Raw genomic sequence first — 16,150 nt, 5'->3', positions numbered from 1 at the left:
GCGGAGCCGGAGCGAACAAGACCCGGACCGAGATGAGCTGAACCGGAGGTGAGAACGTTTGGGCTCCGAGGCGCCCGGAGCCCTCCGGGGCGCCCGAAACCCTTCCGGGTGCCCGAACCTGGATTTTGACCAGGATCGCGTCAAACGCGATCTGATCGTTGGGGGATAAAATTTTATCCCCCGCAGGGCGCCCGGAACCCATTCGGGGCGCCCTGACCGGTGCTATAAATATAGCACTGATCTGCACAGTCAGAACAACTCACTTGTAATCAATTCTTTCTGTGCTTTCAGTTGTATTCTTTTCATTTGTGCTGTCAACGTTGTAAAGAGGCTTCTCCGCCCAGAGGAGATCATAGTGCGCTTACTTTCCTTGGATTAGCAATCCTCTAATTGCAAACCAAGTAAATCTCTGATGTATGATTTCTTTACTTAGTCTCTACTTTTTATTACAAGTGTTTATGATATTGTTGAAATCCGAGAAAGGTTCAAGTTTTATTTTATAGGGCAATTCACCCCTCCCCTCTTGCCGGCCTCCAAAGGGACCTACAGAGATATAATCCCGCACTCAACAAGATGGTCATGAAACTCTTGGCTAAGGTATTCTCCACCTCGATCTGATCGAAACATCTTAATACTCTTACCAAGTTGATTTTGTACTTCATTCTTGAATTCTTTGAACTTTTCAAAGGATTCTGACTTATGTCATATTAGATACACATAGCCATATCTACTGAAATCATCAGTAAAAGTAATGAAGTAATGGTAGCCTCCTCTAGCTGCTATTCTGAAAGGGCCACATACATCTGTATGTATGAGTCCTAACAAGTCATTAGCTCTTTCACTATGTAGACTAAATGGAGTCTTTGCCATCTTGCCTTGAAGACAAGATTCGCATATCTCATATGATTCAAAATCAAATGAGTCCAAAAGTCTATCCTTATGGAGTTGGGATATGCGACTCTCATTTATGTGACCTAAGCGATAATGCCAGAGATATGTTTGGTTCAAATCATTAGACTTGAACCACTTGGTATTTATGTTATAGATTGGGTTATCAAATCTAGAACATAGAGTCCATTCATAAGATGTGCACTACATAGAACATTTCATTGAAATAAACGAAACAACATTTGTCTTTTATTACAAATGAGAATCCTTTCTTGTCCAAACAAGAAACAGAGATGATGTTCTTAGTTAAGGCAGGCACATAACAACACTCTTCAAGTTCTAATACAAGTCCAGTGGGCAAAGATAAGGAATATGTTCCTACAGCTACAGCAGCAACTCTTGCGCCATTGCTTACTTGTAGGTCCACTTCGCCCTTTGTCAATATTCTACTATTTCTCAAGCCCTGCACATTTGTAGAAATGTGAGATGCACATCCGGTATCTAATACCCATGAAGAAGAAATAGATAGATTGACTTCTATAACATGTATACCTAAGGCAGAAGTTTCACTTTTCTTCCTTTTCACTTCCTCTAGGTATGATTTGCAGTTCCTCTTCCAATGTCCGGTCTCACCACAGTGGAAGCAGGTTCCTTCCTTAGCCACCCCACCTTTGGGTTTCAATGCATGAGCTTTGCCCTTGCCTTTGGCTTGGGTCTTACCCTTACCTTTGGGCTTCCATTTGCCTTTTGCCTTTTCCCTTTAGCACCATTAAAATGGTGCTAGACTTTGCCTTCTTAAGGTTGAGTTTAGCAGTTCTCAACATGCTCAACATCTCAGGCAATGGTTTGTCAATTTCATTCATGTTATAGTTCATGGCAAATTGATTATAGCTTTCGGGCAATGATTACAGAATTAGGGCAGTGGCTAATTCTTGGCCTAGTGGAAATCCCAGTCTTTGTAGGTTCTCCACATACCCGATCATTTTGAGCACATAAGGCCCTACGAGACTTCCTTCTTGCATTCTGCATTGAAATAGAGCTTTAGAGATCTCAAATCTCTCATTCCTTGTTTGTCCTTGATATAATTGTCTAAGGTGTTCAACCATATCATAAGCGTCCATGTTCTCATGTTGCTTTTGAAGCTCAGAGTTCATGGTAGTGAGCATAAGGCATGATACATCTAATGTAAAGCCCGAAAATTCTCAAAACTGTTTTAGAAATATAGTATGATTTTTCTGGAATTTTTAGATATTTTTCCGGAATTTTCCGAGTAGCGGAAGTAGCAAAAATAATTAGAACCGTAAAATAGCTTAGGCGGGAATCGAACCCGAGACCTATGGTTTACGGATAAGTTTAGTAACCGGTGAACCCAGCAGGGCCGTGCTGAAAGAAAGAGGAATCAATTATATTTATATTAGAATTGAGCCTAGTTACCCACTTAATATAAATAGAAGAACTTAAGTTGGGTTGGTTTATTTTAGAATTGGTTCGGCACCTCCTCACCTCACGCCACTTTTCCCTTCCAAAACCTCACCGCCGCCTCTCCCTCCTTCTCCTCTTCCTCACGCACGGCACACCAAGGCAAGGGTCCATAGGTTCATCTTTCGGCGACGACTCCAACACGAAAGAGGTTCTTCTCCGCGAGAGGAACGCGAAGACGTGATCGGATCGTCGGGAGGATCATCTCCACCGGAACTCTAGCGAATAGAATCGTAAGAAATTACGATCAAGAGGTAAGAAACCCCTCACCTGCAGTATAATAGCTCCGTTTGGATTTTCTATGCATTAGATTAGTAATATGCAGATTTTGTGGACATGTAGGGTGTTTTAACCCTCCTCTCAGATTTAGGGATTTAGTTGAGCACCTTTAGATGGGCCGGACACGTTTACCCTCTTCAGTTGGGGTTGTAGACGTTGTCGGGTGCCTAAAGGTGATCTCCCTAATAAAGAGGAGAGTTGGGGCACACTAAGTGTTCGACAAAATAACTAGATCAGTAAAAATGCAGCTTAGGCATTTTGATAGTACAGTTAAATGCATTAGAAGCGTTTAAAGCAGTAAATCAGTTTATTTTAGCTATATGGGACTACGGTCCAATGGGTGGGCTCCCACAGTCGCCTCTAGGTTTAGACAACCTAGCTCTAGGTTCAGATAACTTAGAATCAGTAAGTTACACAGTAATTAGCTACATTCAGTATTTTATTTTCAGTAGGCACTGTACAGGATCAGATATCCGTTGGGTTGGAATCCCACAGTCGTCCCTAGGTTCAGACAACCTAGTAAACCCTACTAGATTCGGAACTTGCAATCCCGGGTCTAGTTAGGGATGCACGCACAGCAAGTACAGTTGCCGGGCCCAAAACAGTATGATTATGCATTTTCACTTATTACGAATTAGTTTTCAAAACTCAAAATTGGTCTTGTTAGTTGAGTTTGAATTCAGTATCAGTTTAGCTCCAGTTAGCTTTTATATGCTTAGTTCAATTATCTCCATTGATTTCATGTACAGCTTTAGATATGCTATGATTGTATGCTTATATGCCATGCCATGCTTAGTTTATTCAGTACATTCAACATATGTTTTAAACAGCATGATTTCAAAGCATATTTGCATCGTCGCATGTTTTTGTGAGGTAGATGGTTTCTTACTAAGCTTTTTGGCTTACAGATACTATTTTCCTTATACTTCAGATACAGGTAAAAGGAAAATGGACTAGCAGAGGAAGCTGGAGGGCAATGCAAAGATGGTGGGTGTGTATGGAACTGGAATCAAAGGTCCTTAGGGGACGTAGCAAATTGAGCATTAGACTCTTTAGCAGTTACTTTAGCATTTATTTATTGGTTTTGGTTTACATGTTCTAGGCACTTTTAGTTGTGTGTGTTGCCATGAATTCCTAAACTATGCCTTATGTTAAGTTAGATTACTAGTTTATGTCGTTAGAATGTTATTACATGTTGTTAGAATAGTTATGATGCATTAGTTAGATGTTATGCGGGGTTTTGGCACGCCAAAGTGCTGAAATCAGAGTTTCCCGGGTCTGAAATCAGACTCTGATCGGTCTCCCGACCGATCAGGGCCTGGCTGTGTCACTGGATCGGTCCAGATACAGTGGCTGTGTCACTGGTCGCGATACAGTGGCGAGTCCCCGATTTCCAGGTGCCTGGATCGGTCAGCCGACCGATCCATACATACCCGGATCGGTCGTGCCGACCGATCAGGCCACACCTGGATCGGTCGGTAGACCGATCCAGCTGGGGACAGAAGCGATGTAGCTTCGGGATCGGACAACCGACCGATCCAGGGTCTTGTGACGTACCAGTATCAGCAGATCGGTCTGTGGATCGATCCGGAGGGTGTTACCAATTGTAAATACCTCCCCTAGCATGTGTACAACTCCAAGGTACACCCAGAATGTTAGTGTCAGAGTTAACATTAATCAGATAATTAGTAAAATTTTAATTAGCCTAGCTTTCCACACAGTATAGTGTAGAACGAGGGTAGCGATTCGCCCTACAGCCTAGTAGTAGAAGGCGGGTCGTTACAGAGTGGTATTAGAGCAGTGTTCCATACTTCCTACACACACATCAGCATTGTACCTGCAGCTTCCAAGTAAGAACACCTCTACTTTATTTATGCTTCTTGTTTATTATTACAGTTCATGTTTATATACCTACTGCTTGTTAGTATGTGATAGTTTAAACATGATATCAGTAGTTAGATAACTGTGATAGTGTTAGTTATACCTATGTTCTCTATGTCTTTAGAAATGGCACGAGGACGCCCAGCTAGAAGGGCACTAGCTACTCCTCCAGACCTTACAGCATTAGTGGCTCAGTTACAACAGCAGCTAGCTGAACAGCAACAGGAAATAGCCACCTTAAAGGCTAATCAGCAGAATACCCCCACAGTCACCCCGGAACCGAATTTGACGACTCCGGTAGTCTTAGAGGTTCCACCAGCTCAGCCTACAGCACCAGCACCAGCACCAGCACCAGTAGCCCCAGCAGCTGAGCCAAGAAAGGAAGCCTATCTGATCCAGTGGCAGCGAGTCAAGCCAGAGAACTTCTCAGGCGCTAGTGAACCATGGGATGCACAAGCATGGTTCAAAACACTGGAGAGCACGATGGAGCTTCTGGACTGGCCGGAACAAGAGAAGGTGAAGTGTGCCTCCTTCTGCCTGACAGGAGACGCACGCATATGGTGGGAAAGAATCAGAACGAAGTGCCCAGTGAGCCAGATGACATGGGCTGACTTTGAGAAGGAATTCTTTGAGGAGTTCTTTCATATGCGGGTTACAAACCGCCACTATGACGAGTTCACTGAGTTTCGTCAGGGCAACCTCTCAGTTGAGGAAGCCGTGAAGAAATTCAACAGGTTGGCTCGTCTATGCCCAGAGCTAGTCAGCACGGAAAAGGAACGGATCAGGTTGATGCTCAAGATGCTGAGGCCAGAGATAGCAGTGAACGTGGCTGGTGGCATACATAGGCCACAAACCACAGAGGAGTTAGTGAGCAGTGCCTTGACCACAGAGCATTACCAGAACAGCATGAAGCAGCAGAGGCAAGTCTCCTCAGAGTCCAAGGGCCAAGGAAACTCTCACACTCAAAAACAGCAAGGCCACAGCTCTAACTGGAAAGGGAACTCCAACAGCAAGCGCAAATCAGGGAGTGACTCAAAAGGAGGACCATCTAGCAAGCGACCCAGTTATCCAAAGTGTGCCACTTGTGGGAAATTCCACCCAGGGGTTTGTCGCAAGGGCACACGAGGATGCTTTGAATGTGGACAAGAAGGGCACATGGCCAAGCAGTGCCCGAACAAGACCGGTCTTCCTCAGCCACAGCAGATTCAGTATGCAGGCCAGCCAGCTCAGTTACATCAGATGCAGGCCGCTCTAGAAGGTCCACTTATCAGCCAGGGCCGATTAGAAGCCCCTCCAGCTATGGCGAATGCGAGGATCTACTCACTCACCAGAGAGGACGTAGCAAATGCCTCGACAGTCGTCACAGGTCAGATTAGCATTTTTCAGTATAGTGCTACTGTTCTATTTGATACTGGGGCAACCCATTCATATATAGCCAGGATGTTCTCCGAGAAATTAGAAATACCCCCAGAGGTACTCAGTGGTCAGTTTCTGATGGCACTACCTTCAGGAGAGGTCATGGCATCCACGCACTGGCTCAGAGCAGTGCCAGTCATTATAGCAGACAGGGAACTCTTCTGTGATCTGATCCTGCTGGAAATGACTGACTACGACGTCATCCTTGGGATGGACTTTCTGATCAAATACGGTGCGTCCATAGAGTGCCGTAAACAGAAAGTCGTATTCCAACCCGAAGCAGAAGCACAGTTCGAGTACATCGGAGAACCAAAGAGAAAAGCCAGAAAATTTCTCTCAGCTATGAAGGCACAGAAGTTGATGGATTCGGGATGTACGGGGTACCTAGCACATGTAGTCAATACCAGCCATGACGAGGACCAACAGCTAGCAGAGGTCCGAGTTGTATGTGACTACCCAGCAGTCTTCCCTGAAGAGTTACCAGGCCTAGCACCAGTCAGGGAGATTGAATTTGAGATAGAGCTCTTCCCCGGCACCAATCCTATTTCCAAAGCGCCCTACCGCATGGCTCCAGCAGAACTGAAGGAACTTCATGAGCAGCTACAGGAGCTACTTGACAAGGGCTTCATACGCCCTAGTCACTCACCATGGGGAGCGCCTGTGCTATTCGTGAAGAAGAAGGATGGAAGCATGCGGCTATGTATAGACTACAGAGCACTGAATCAGGTCACGATCAAGAACAGGTATCCTCTTCCCAGAATAGATGACCTGTTCGACCAGTTAAAGGGAGCAGCAGTGTTCTCAAAAATTGACCTCAGATCAGGATATCACCAAGTCAGAGTCAAGGAGGGTGATATACCGAAGACAGCATTCAGAACAAGCTCCGGACATTACGAGTTCGTAGTCATGCCTTTTGGCGTGACAAATGCTCCAGCTACATTCATGGATCTCATGAACAGGGTATTCAGGGAGTATTTAGATAAGTTTGTTATTGTGTTTATCGATGACATTCTTATCTACTCAGGTACTCAGGAAGAACACTCAGAGCACCTGAAACTAGTATTGCAGACCCTTCAGCAGAACCAGCTATACGCCAAGTTCACGAAATGTGAGTTTTGGCTAAATCAGGTGTCCTTCCTGGGTCACGTCATCTCAAAGGATGGTATTATGGTAGATCCCAGCAAGATAGAAGCAGTAAGTAACTGGAGGAGACCTAAGAACGCCAGCGAGATCAGGAGCTTTCTGGGATTAGCAGGATATTACAGAAAGTTTGTAGAGGACTTCTCCAGAATAGCCTCCCCACTGACAGCTCTCACCAGGAAGAACAAGAAATTTCAGTGGACAGAGGACTGCGAGAACAGCTTCAGCGAACTCAAGAGGAGATTGACTAGTGCACCTATTCTGACACTGCCAGAAAATACAGACAGCTTCGATATATATAGTGACGCCTCTAAATTGGGATTAGGAGCAGTGCTGATGCAAGATGGCAAGGTAATCGCCTATGCCTCCAGACAGCTCAAGGATTATGAGAAGAACTACCCTACTCATGATCTTGAGCTTGCAGCAGTAGTGTTCGCTCTCAAAATTTGGAGACATTACTTGTATGGAGCTCAGTGCAGAGTGTATACAGATCATCAGAGTCTGAAGTACTTCTTCACTCAAAAAGATCTGAATATGCGACAGCGCAGGTGGCTAGAGCTAGTCAAAGATTATGACATAGACATCCTCTACCACCTAGGGAAAGCCAATAGGGTAGCAGATGCACTTAGCAGAAAGTCCAGCGCTACCTTATTATCTCTAGCAGCCATGTCACCACCCCTACAGAAGGAGATCGCGGATTTTGGTCTCGAACTCATCGTCGGACAGCTCTCTACTATGACCTTAGAGTCTACCTTGCTTGGTGATATTCAGTCAGCTCAGGACCAGGACCCTGAAATTCAGAAAATCAAGCAAGGGCTAACAGAATCAGAAAGTAGAGAATTCAGAGTGTCCGATAGCGGGGTGTTGTATTTTGGTGATAGACTCTGTGTTCCAGATCAGGAGGAGCTACGGAGACAGATTTTAGATGAGGCTCACAGGACTCCCTATGCGATGCATCTAGGCTCCACCAAAATGTATCAAGACCTGAAGAAACGTTTTTGGTGGCCCGGGATGAAGCGAGACATCGCCAGATATGTTAGCATCTGCCTCACCTGTCAGAGGGTCAAGGCAGAACATCAGCGACCAGGAGGAGTTCTGCAGCCTATACAGATTCCAGAATGGAAGTGGGAGGATATCTCGATGGACTTCATAGTGGGGCTACCCAGAACCATGAATGGTTTTGATGCCATCTGGGTAATAGTCGACAGGTTGACTAAATCAGCCCACTTTTTAGCTATCAAGATATCCTACTCCATGGAGAAGCTAGCTCAGTTGTATCTCCAGGAGATCGTCAGATTACATGGAGTCCCACGAACCATCATTTCAGACAGAGACAGCAGATTCACATCACACTTTTGGGAGTGTGTACAGTCAGCATTGGGCACCAAATTGAAATTCAGCACAGCCTTCCATCCTCAGACAGATGGTCAGACGGAGCGAGTAAATCAGGTACTCGAAGATATGCTCCGAGCGTGTGCCCTAGACTTCAAGGGAAGTTGGTGCAAATATCTGAGCTTAGCAGAATTTGCATACAACAACAGTTATCAGGCCACTATCGGCATGGCACCTTATGAGGCACTCTATGGGCCGAGGTGTAGATCACCAATCTGTTGGTATGAGAGTGGTGAACAGAAGGAACTAGAGCTTCAGACAGATCTAGTGGCAGATACCAAAGCAGCCATACAGCAGATTCGCCAGAGGATAGAGATAGCACAGAGCCGCCAGAAAAGCTATGCTGATACACGATGCAGACCCCTAGAGTTTTCAACCTCAGAGTAGCTCCCATGAAGGGAGTCATGCGCTTTGGGAAGAAGGGCAAGCTAGCTCCCAGATATGTGGGACCATACCTTATCACGAAGAGAGTGGGCAAGGTAGCATATGAGCTAGAGCTACCTCAGGAGATGTCAGCCGTCCACAACGTATTTCATGTCTCCATGCTGAAGAAGCATATTCCAGACGCCACCCAGGTGATTGAGCCCCAGTTGGTACAGGTCCGTGATGATCTCAGCTATGACAGTCGGCCTATTCAGATAATAGACCGAGCAGTAAAGAAATTACGGAACAAGGAAGTACCATTAGTCAAAGTCAGCTGGCAAAATCACACAGCAGCAGAGGCGACTTGGGAGACAGAGGCCAGCATGAGACAGAAGTACCCAGAATTGTTTTAAGTTTGGGGATGAACTTTTTATAAGGTATGGGGGATTGTAAAGCCCGAAAATTCTCAAAACTGTTTTAGAAATATAGTATGATTTTTCTGGAATTTTTAGATATTTTTTCGGAATTTTCCGAGTAGCGGAAGTAGCAAAAATAATTAGAACCGTAAAATAGCTTAGGCGGGAATCGAACCCGAGACCTATGGTTTACGGATAAGTTTAGTAACCGGTGAACCCAGCAGGGCCGTGCTGAAAGAAAGAAGAATCAATTATATTTATATTAGAATTGGGCCTAGTTACCCACTTAATATAAATAGAAGAACTTAAGTTGGGTTGGTTTATTTTAGAATTGGTTCGGCACCTCCTCACCTCACGCCACTTTTCCCTTCCAAAACCTCACCGCCACCTCTCCCTCCTTCTCCTCTTCCTCACGCACGGCACACCAAGGCAAGGGTCCATAGGTTCATCTTCCGGCGACGACTCCAACACGAAAGAGGTTCTTCTCCGCGAGAGGAACGCGAAGACGTGATCGGATCGTCGGGAGGATCATCTCCACCGGAACTCTAGCGAATAGAATCGTAAGAAATTACGATCAAGAGGTAAGAAACCCCTCACCTGCAGTATAATAGCTCCGTTTGGATTTTCTATGCATTAGATTAGTAATATGCAGATTTTGTGGACATGTAGGGTGTTTTAACCCTCCTCTCAGATTTAGGGATTTAGTTGAGCACCTTTAGATGGGCCGGACATGTTTACCCTCTTCAGTTGGGGTTGTAGACGTTGTCGGGTGCCTAAAGGTGATCTCCCTAATAAAGAGGAGAGTTGGGGCACACTAAGTGTTCGACAAAATAACTAGATCAGTAAAAATGCAGCTTAGGCATTTTGATAGTACAGTTAAATGCATTAGAAGCGTTTAAAGCAGTAAATCAGTTTATTTTAGCTATATGGGACTACGGTCCAATGGGTGGGCTCCCACAGTCGCCTCTAGGTTTAGACAACCTAGCTCTAGGTTCAGATAACCTAGAATCAGTAAGTTACACAGTAATTAGCTACATTCAGTATTTTATTTTCAGTAGGCACTGTACAGGATCAGATATCCGTTGGGTTGGACTCCCACAGTCGTCCCTAGGTTCAGACAACCTAGTAAACCCTACTAGATTCGAAACTTGCAATCCCGGGTCTAGTTAGGGATGCGCGCACAGCAAGTACAGTTGCCGGGCCCAAAACAGTATGATTATGCATTTTCACTTATTACGAATTAGTTTTCAAAACTCAAAATTGGTCTTGTTAGTTGAGTTTGAATTCAGTATCAGTTTAGCTCCAGTTAGCTTTTATATGTTTAGTTCAATTATCTCCATTGATTTCATGTACAGCTTTAGATATGCTATGATTGTATGCTTATATGCCATGCCATGCTTAGTTTATTCAGTACATCCAGCATATGTTTTAAACGGCATGATTTCAAAGCATATTTGCATCGTCACATGTTTTTGTGAGGTAGATGGTTTCTTACTAAGCTTTTTGGCTTACAGATACTATTTTCCTTATACTGCAGATACAGGTAAAAGGAAAATGGACTAGCAGAGGAAGCTGGAGGGCAATGCAAAGATGGTGGGTGTGTATGGAACTGGAATCAAAGGTCCTTAGGGGACGTAGCAAATTGAGCATTAGACTCTTTAGCATTTACTTTAGCATTTATTTATTGGTTTTGGTTTACATGTTCTAGGCACTTTTAGTTGTGTGTGTTGCCATGAATTCCTAAACTATGCCTTATGTTAAGTTAGATTACTAGTTCATGTCGTAGAATGTTATTACATGTTGTTAGAATAGTTATGATGCATTAGTTAGATGTTATGTGGGGTTTTGGCACGCCAAAGTGTCAAATCGAGTTTCCGTCGAATCAGACTGATCGGTCTCCGACCGATCGCTGGTTCATCGATCGGCCACCGACCGATCCACCAGATAAGATGTTATCAGATCTCCTCGGATCGGCCACCGACCGATCCAGATGGCGAGTCCTCGATTTCAGTGCCCGGATCGGCCACCGATCGATCCATACATACCGGATCGGCCGCCGATCGACACACGGATCGGCCGGAGACCGATCCAGCTGGGGACAGAAGCGATGTAGCTTCGGGATCGGACAACCGACCGATCCAGGGTCTTGTGACGTACCAGTATCAGCAGATCGGTCTGTGGATCGATCCGGAGGGTGTTACCAGTTGTAAATACCTCCCCTAGCATGTGTACAACTCCAAGGTACACCCGGAATGTTAGTGTCAGAGTTAACATTAATCAGATAATTAGTAAAATTTTAATTAGCCCAGCTTTCCGCACAGTATAGTGTAGAACGAGGGTAGCGATTCGCCCTACAGCCTAGTAGTAGAAGGTGGGTCGTTACATCTAATGCATCATCTTGATGCTTCTTATAAGCATCCTTATCAGCTCTAGTGGCAGTGATGGGGGGTGCTTCAGGAATGGGCTGCTCTAAGACGTACAGTTTTCTTTCTTGCTTGAGAACTATTCTCAAGTTTTTGTACCAGTCTAGGAAGTTAGCTCCATTAAGCTTGTCCTTATCAAGGATAGATCGCAGAGAGAGAGAGAGAGCATTTGACGTATTTGACGACATAGTGATCTACAACAATAAAATGTAGAAATAAGTATCATATTTTGATCATTTAACTAGGCCTTTAATTAAATGATTCTCCCACTAAATTGTAAAGCTTTGGTAGAAGCAAGTCATGGATGTGGTTTTACCCACACTACTAGCTCCAAATCCAATCGCGATAACATTTATATGGGACAAGATCCGTATTATACTGCATCTTGAGTTAGCTTTGGCTAATCGCCCAAGACTTAGTATAATTTAGGTAGACAACATTTACCAATTACATCATATGTAACTCTTGTATCATTGTGTGACTATTTGTTCATTTGCCCATCTTATGAAATCCACATTATAACTCATCTTGAGTTAGCTTTGGCTAATCGCCCAAGACTAGTATAATTTTGAATTTCATCGTATGGGATATGCCTCCAAGTTCTCAAATTAGTTAAGTCATACCCAAAGTTTTAGTAGTCAGACATCACAATTGTCCTTCGCACTCTAGCAAGATAAATCGAGTCACTTTGCTTTGGCAAAACCTGACTGCAATTGATCGAGCTAGATGTGTGTACCAAACTTTGGTAGGCATATTTAAAAGACCTAATCATGATTAAACTACACATGCATCACATACAATCATAGCATATCATGGCATACATCACATATATGCATAAAAGAAATCGTGACATGGTTATGGCCCCATAATCTATGCTCCTCTCAAGCCAATGAGAAGATCAAAAGGTCAACCTAGGCAAAAGCATCTTCTCCAAGTGCTTCAAAAGCATCTTCTCCAAATGCTTCCTTGGTCGTTATGTGTTGTTGTCCTTATCCCTTTTCACCGTCGTCAAGTAGACTTAATCTTTTCTAATTTGTATATTACAAAATCTAAAGAAAACTCGAGTTACATTCAAGTGTAGTCTAAATTTACAACTAGAATAAAAGAGGAGAGGCACGACACGCAGGCCGTATTATGAATTACAACACACACATCCAATCACATCGAGGTTTAAGGGCCATAACCATGCACCATGTCATATAACATTCTCAATCTATTATGACAAAATTTACTATGATTTAAACAACCAATTATGAGCCACAACGCCATGATGGTTTCGCTAAAAACCTCTTGGCCGAAATTTGCTCATAATCATGCAAATCATAATAAACATGTCATTCAATTTCTATATCACATATGAAATTCTACTATAACTTAGTATATGCCTTCGCAAGTGGCTCTAATACCACTGTAAGGAACTAGGGCGCTAAACACGCGAAAGTGCAGCGGAAAATATCTAGTTCCTTTCCAATAGATCCATGCGAAAGGAAACTATATACTAAGTATTAATTATCTACATGAGAAAGTTATACCTTTGTTGCGTGCCCTTCGCAATCCCGATTCCAATGTTTCTTTAGATGCGGATCTTAGCGCGATCAAGTGGTCGCGCCTCTATGGTATCCACACGAAAAAGTCTCGTTTGTCTCACAAACTCACAAGGTGGAGAATGAAACAACCAAAGGTTGTGCTAGCAACCTTTCTTGGAGGTTTCGGCCAAGTGGAAGAGAGGAGGAGGAAGAAGAGCTAGAGCACCAAAAACTCATCATGAAAATGAATCCAAAAACCCCTTTTTATAGATTCATGAAGTTGCCTCATGCTTTAATGTCAATTGTCTTGATTGACATTAATATTTATCTTCATCCAATGAATCCAATGCATGTGCAATTCAAATGGTTCACTCTTCATCCAATGAATTCAATGCATGAACAATTCAAATTGTTCACTCTTCATCCAATGCATGAGTAACTCAAGTTGTACACTCCTCTTTCTTCATGAATTCAAATTTCATGAAATCATATAATGAGTCCAACTCATTAATCATCAAATAATTCATGAAATCATATAATGAGTCCAACTCATTAATCATTAATCCAATTGATTCAATGAGTCTAATTTGAATTGGACTCAATCCAATAGTTGGATTTAATTGAGTCTTACTCAATGAGTCCAATTTGAATTAGACTTAATCCAATGATTCATCATATGAATCCATCTCCATTGACTTGTTCTTTATGTGTGACCCAATAGGTTCTCGTAACGTTGGCAATGTATCCAATCAACATTTAAATACATAAGCAATGAGTGACATCTAGCAAGGCATCATTGCTACCCAAGTGACGAGAATGTTGAGATCCGACTTAACCTTTCCGTGGCTATTATCTTGTATGACTCAATCCTTCTATCCTCGATATCTAGATTGATCAATGAGGCATAGACCGTGCCATCCTCTTATCAATCTTTATGTTTCTTGATCTCTAAGTAAACACACTCAATTAAATAAGCTCAATATCGCATATTGACTCATTTAAGCATGGTCATGCATTCTTGTGTCCTACTAATCAAGGGGTCCATAGATATCACTTCCATTATATGGAAGGGATAGATACCATCTACATCACTCACATCCCTCCATATAAGTTATTGCATACCCAGTGATCGACTTTATGGTCCACCCTGTTACGGGTGACGTTTGACGATACTAAAGTATACAACTCCTTATGTAGGGAACCATAGTGACTTCAGGTCTAAGGACTATTTATACTAATAGTCACATGAGAATGTTTATGCCACTCATATAACGATCCATGAAACATTCTCATAGCGGATCATTCAGTATATATTCTATAATATATACACATGTGTCAACCTGATATCTCATATCCATGACTTGTGAGATTAAGTCATCCGTTGACCTACATGCTAGTCTCAACGTATTAATATTGTCCTTGCATATTAATGCTTGACTAGGAATAGTTAAGAGTAGTGTTCTATGTATATTTATAATATCTCACTATCAATTCAACCAATTGATATGTTGTAGATTAGAACCTCCTACTCTAGGACATTATTATACTTATTCATTCGACACTAAATTGAAATAAATATAATAACCAACTTCGTCTTTATTAATAATGAAATATGATACAAAAGGAGCCCTTTACAATCATCTCATAATTGGTACTAGGATTATTACTAACAACCACTGCCTCATTGCCATAGACTAGATGAAATAGAGTAAGGCCTGTGCTCTCCCGGGGCATTGCACGGTAGGTCTAGAGAATACTTTGCAATTCTTCCACCCAATCTCCTCCAACGTGATACAACTTAACCTTCAATTCCCGCACAATCTCTCGGTTAATAACTTATGTCTGACCATTACTTTGTGGGTATGCCACGGATGTGAAGGCTTGTATAATGCCGAACCCTTGACACCAGGCCTGGATCTTCCGACCTTGAAACTATCTTCCATTATCTGATGCTAGTTTATGGGGTATGCCGAATCTGCACAGAATATTTTTCCATAAAAACTGAATAACTACTCCCTCTGTGATTCTAGCCAGGGCTTTGCTTCTACCCATTTGGAAAAATAGTCCACTACCACAAGCAGAAATCGCTTTTGACCGGGTGCCATAGGGAATGATCCTACAATATCCATACCCTATTGGTCAAAGGGGCAAGAAACTATAGACATCTTTAGCATCGAGGTGGGCATATGTGTCAGATTCTGATGTTTCTGGCAAGATAAACAAGCGTTCACCAACCGCTGAGCATCTTTCTATAAAGTAGGCCAGAAATAGTCGACCAACAGCACCTTGCGGGCCAATGTTCTGCCTCCAGCATGACTGCCGCAACACCCTAGATGTATTTCTCGTAAGGCATGATCCACCTCTTCCATGCTTAAACACTTGAGTAAAGGCCTGGAAAATGTCCGCTTATATAACTGATCTCCTATCATGGTGTAGGCGTGAGCCTTTTTCCTAACCAACCGTGCTCCCTCAAGGTCGGTTGACAGGATACCTTGTTGAAGATAACTAATCATTGGCGCTCTCTAATCAATAGGCCCGTCCATGTTATTTTGAAGATCTATCTGGGCTATGAGGAAGGTCTGTGTTATTGACTTATCCAATACCCATGTGGTCAGAGCTGGCCATTTTGGCTAACTCATTAGCTCAGCCATTTTGGCCTTTTCCCTAACCAGCCGTGCTCCCTCAAGGTCGGTTGACAGGATACCTTGTTGAAGATAACTAATCATTGGCGCTCTCCAATCAATAGGCTCGTCCATGTTATTTTGAAGATCTATCTAGGCTATGAGGAAGGTCTGTGCTATTGACTTATCCAATACCCATGTGGTCAGAGAGCTGGCCATTTTGGATAACTCATCAGCTCAGCCATTCTCCATTCTGGGAATCTTACTTACCGTGACCTCCTTGAACCCTTCTTTCATTCTTTCATAAGCCTCCCGATATACCTGTA

Source organism: Zingiber officinale, chromosome 3B (assembly GCF_018446385.1).
Source record: "Zingiber officinale cultivar Zhangliang chromosome 3B, Zo_v1.1, whole genome shotgun sequence".
NCBI lineage: Eukaryota > Viridiplantae > Streptophyta > Magnoliopsida > Zingiberales > Zingiberaceae > Zingiber > Zingiber officinale.
Note: the sequence above shows the minus strand (reverse complement) of the source record.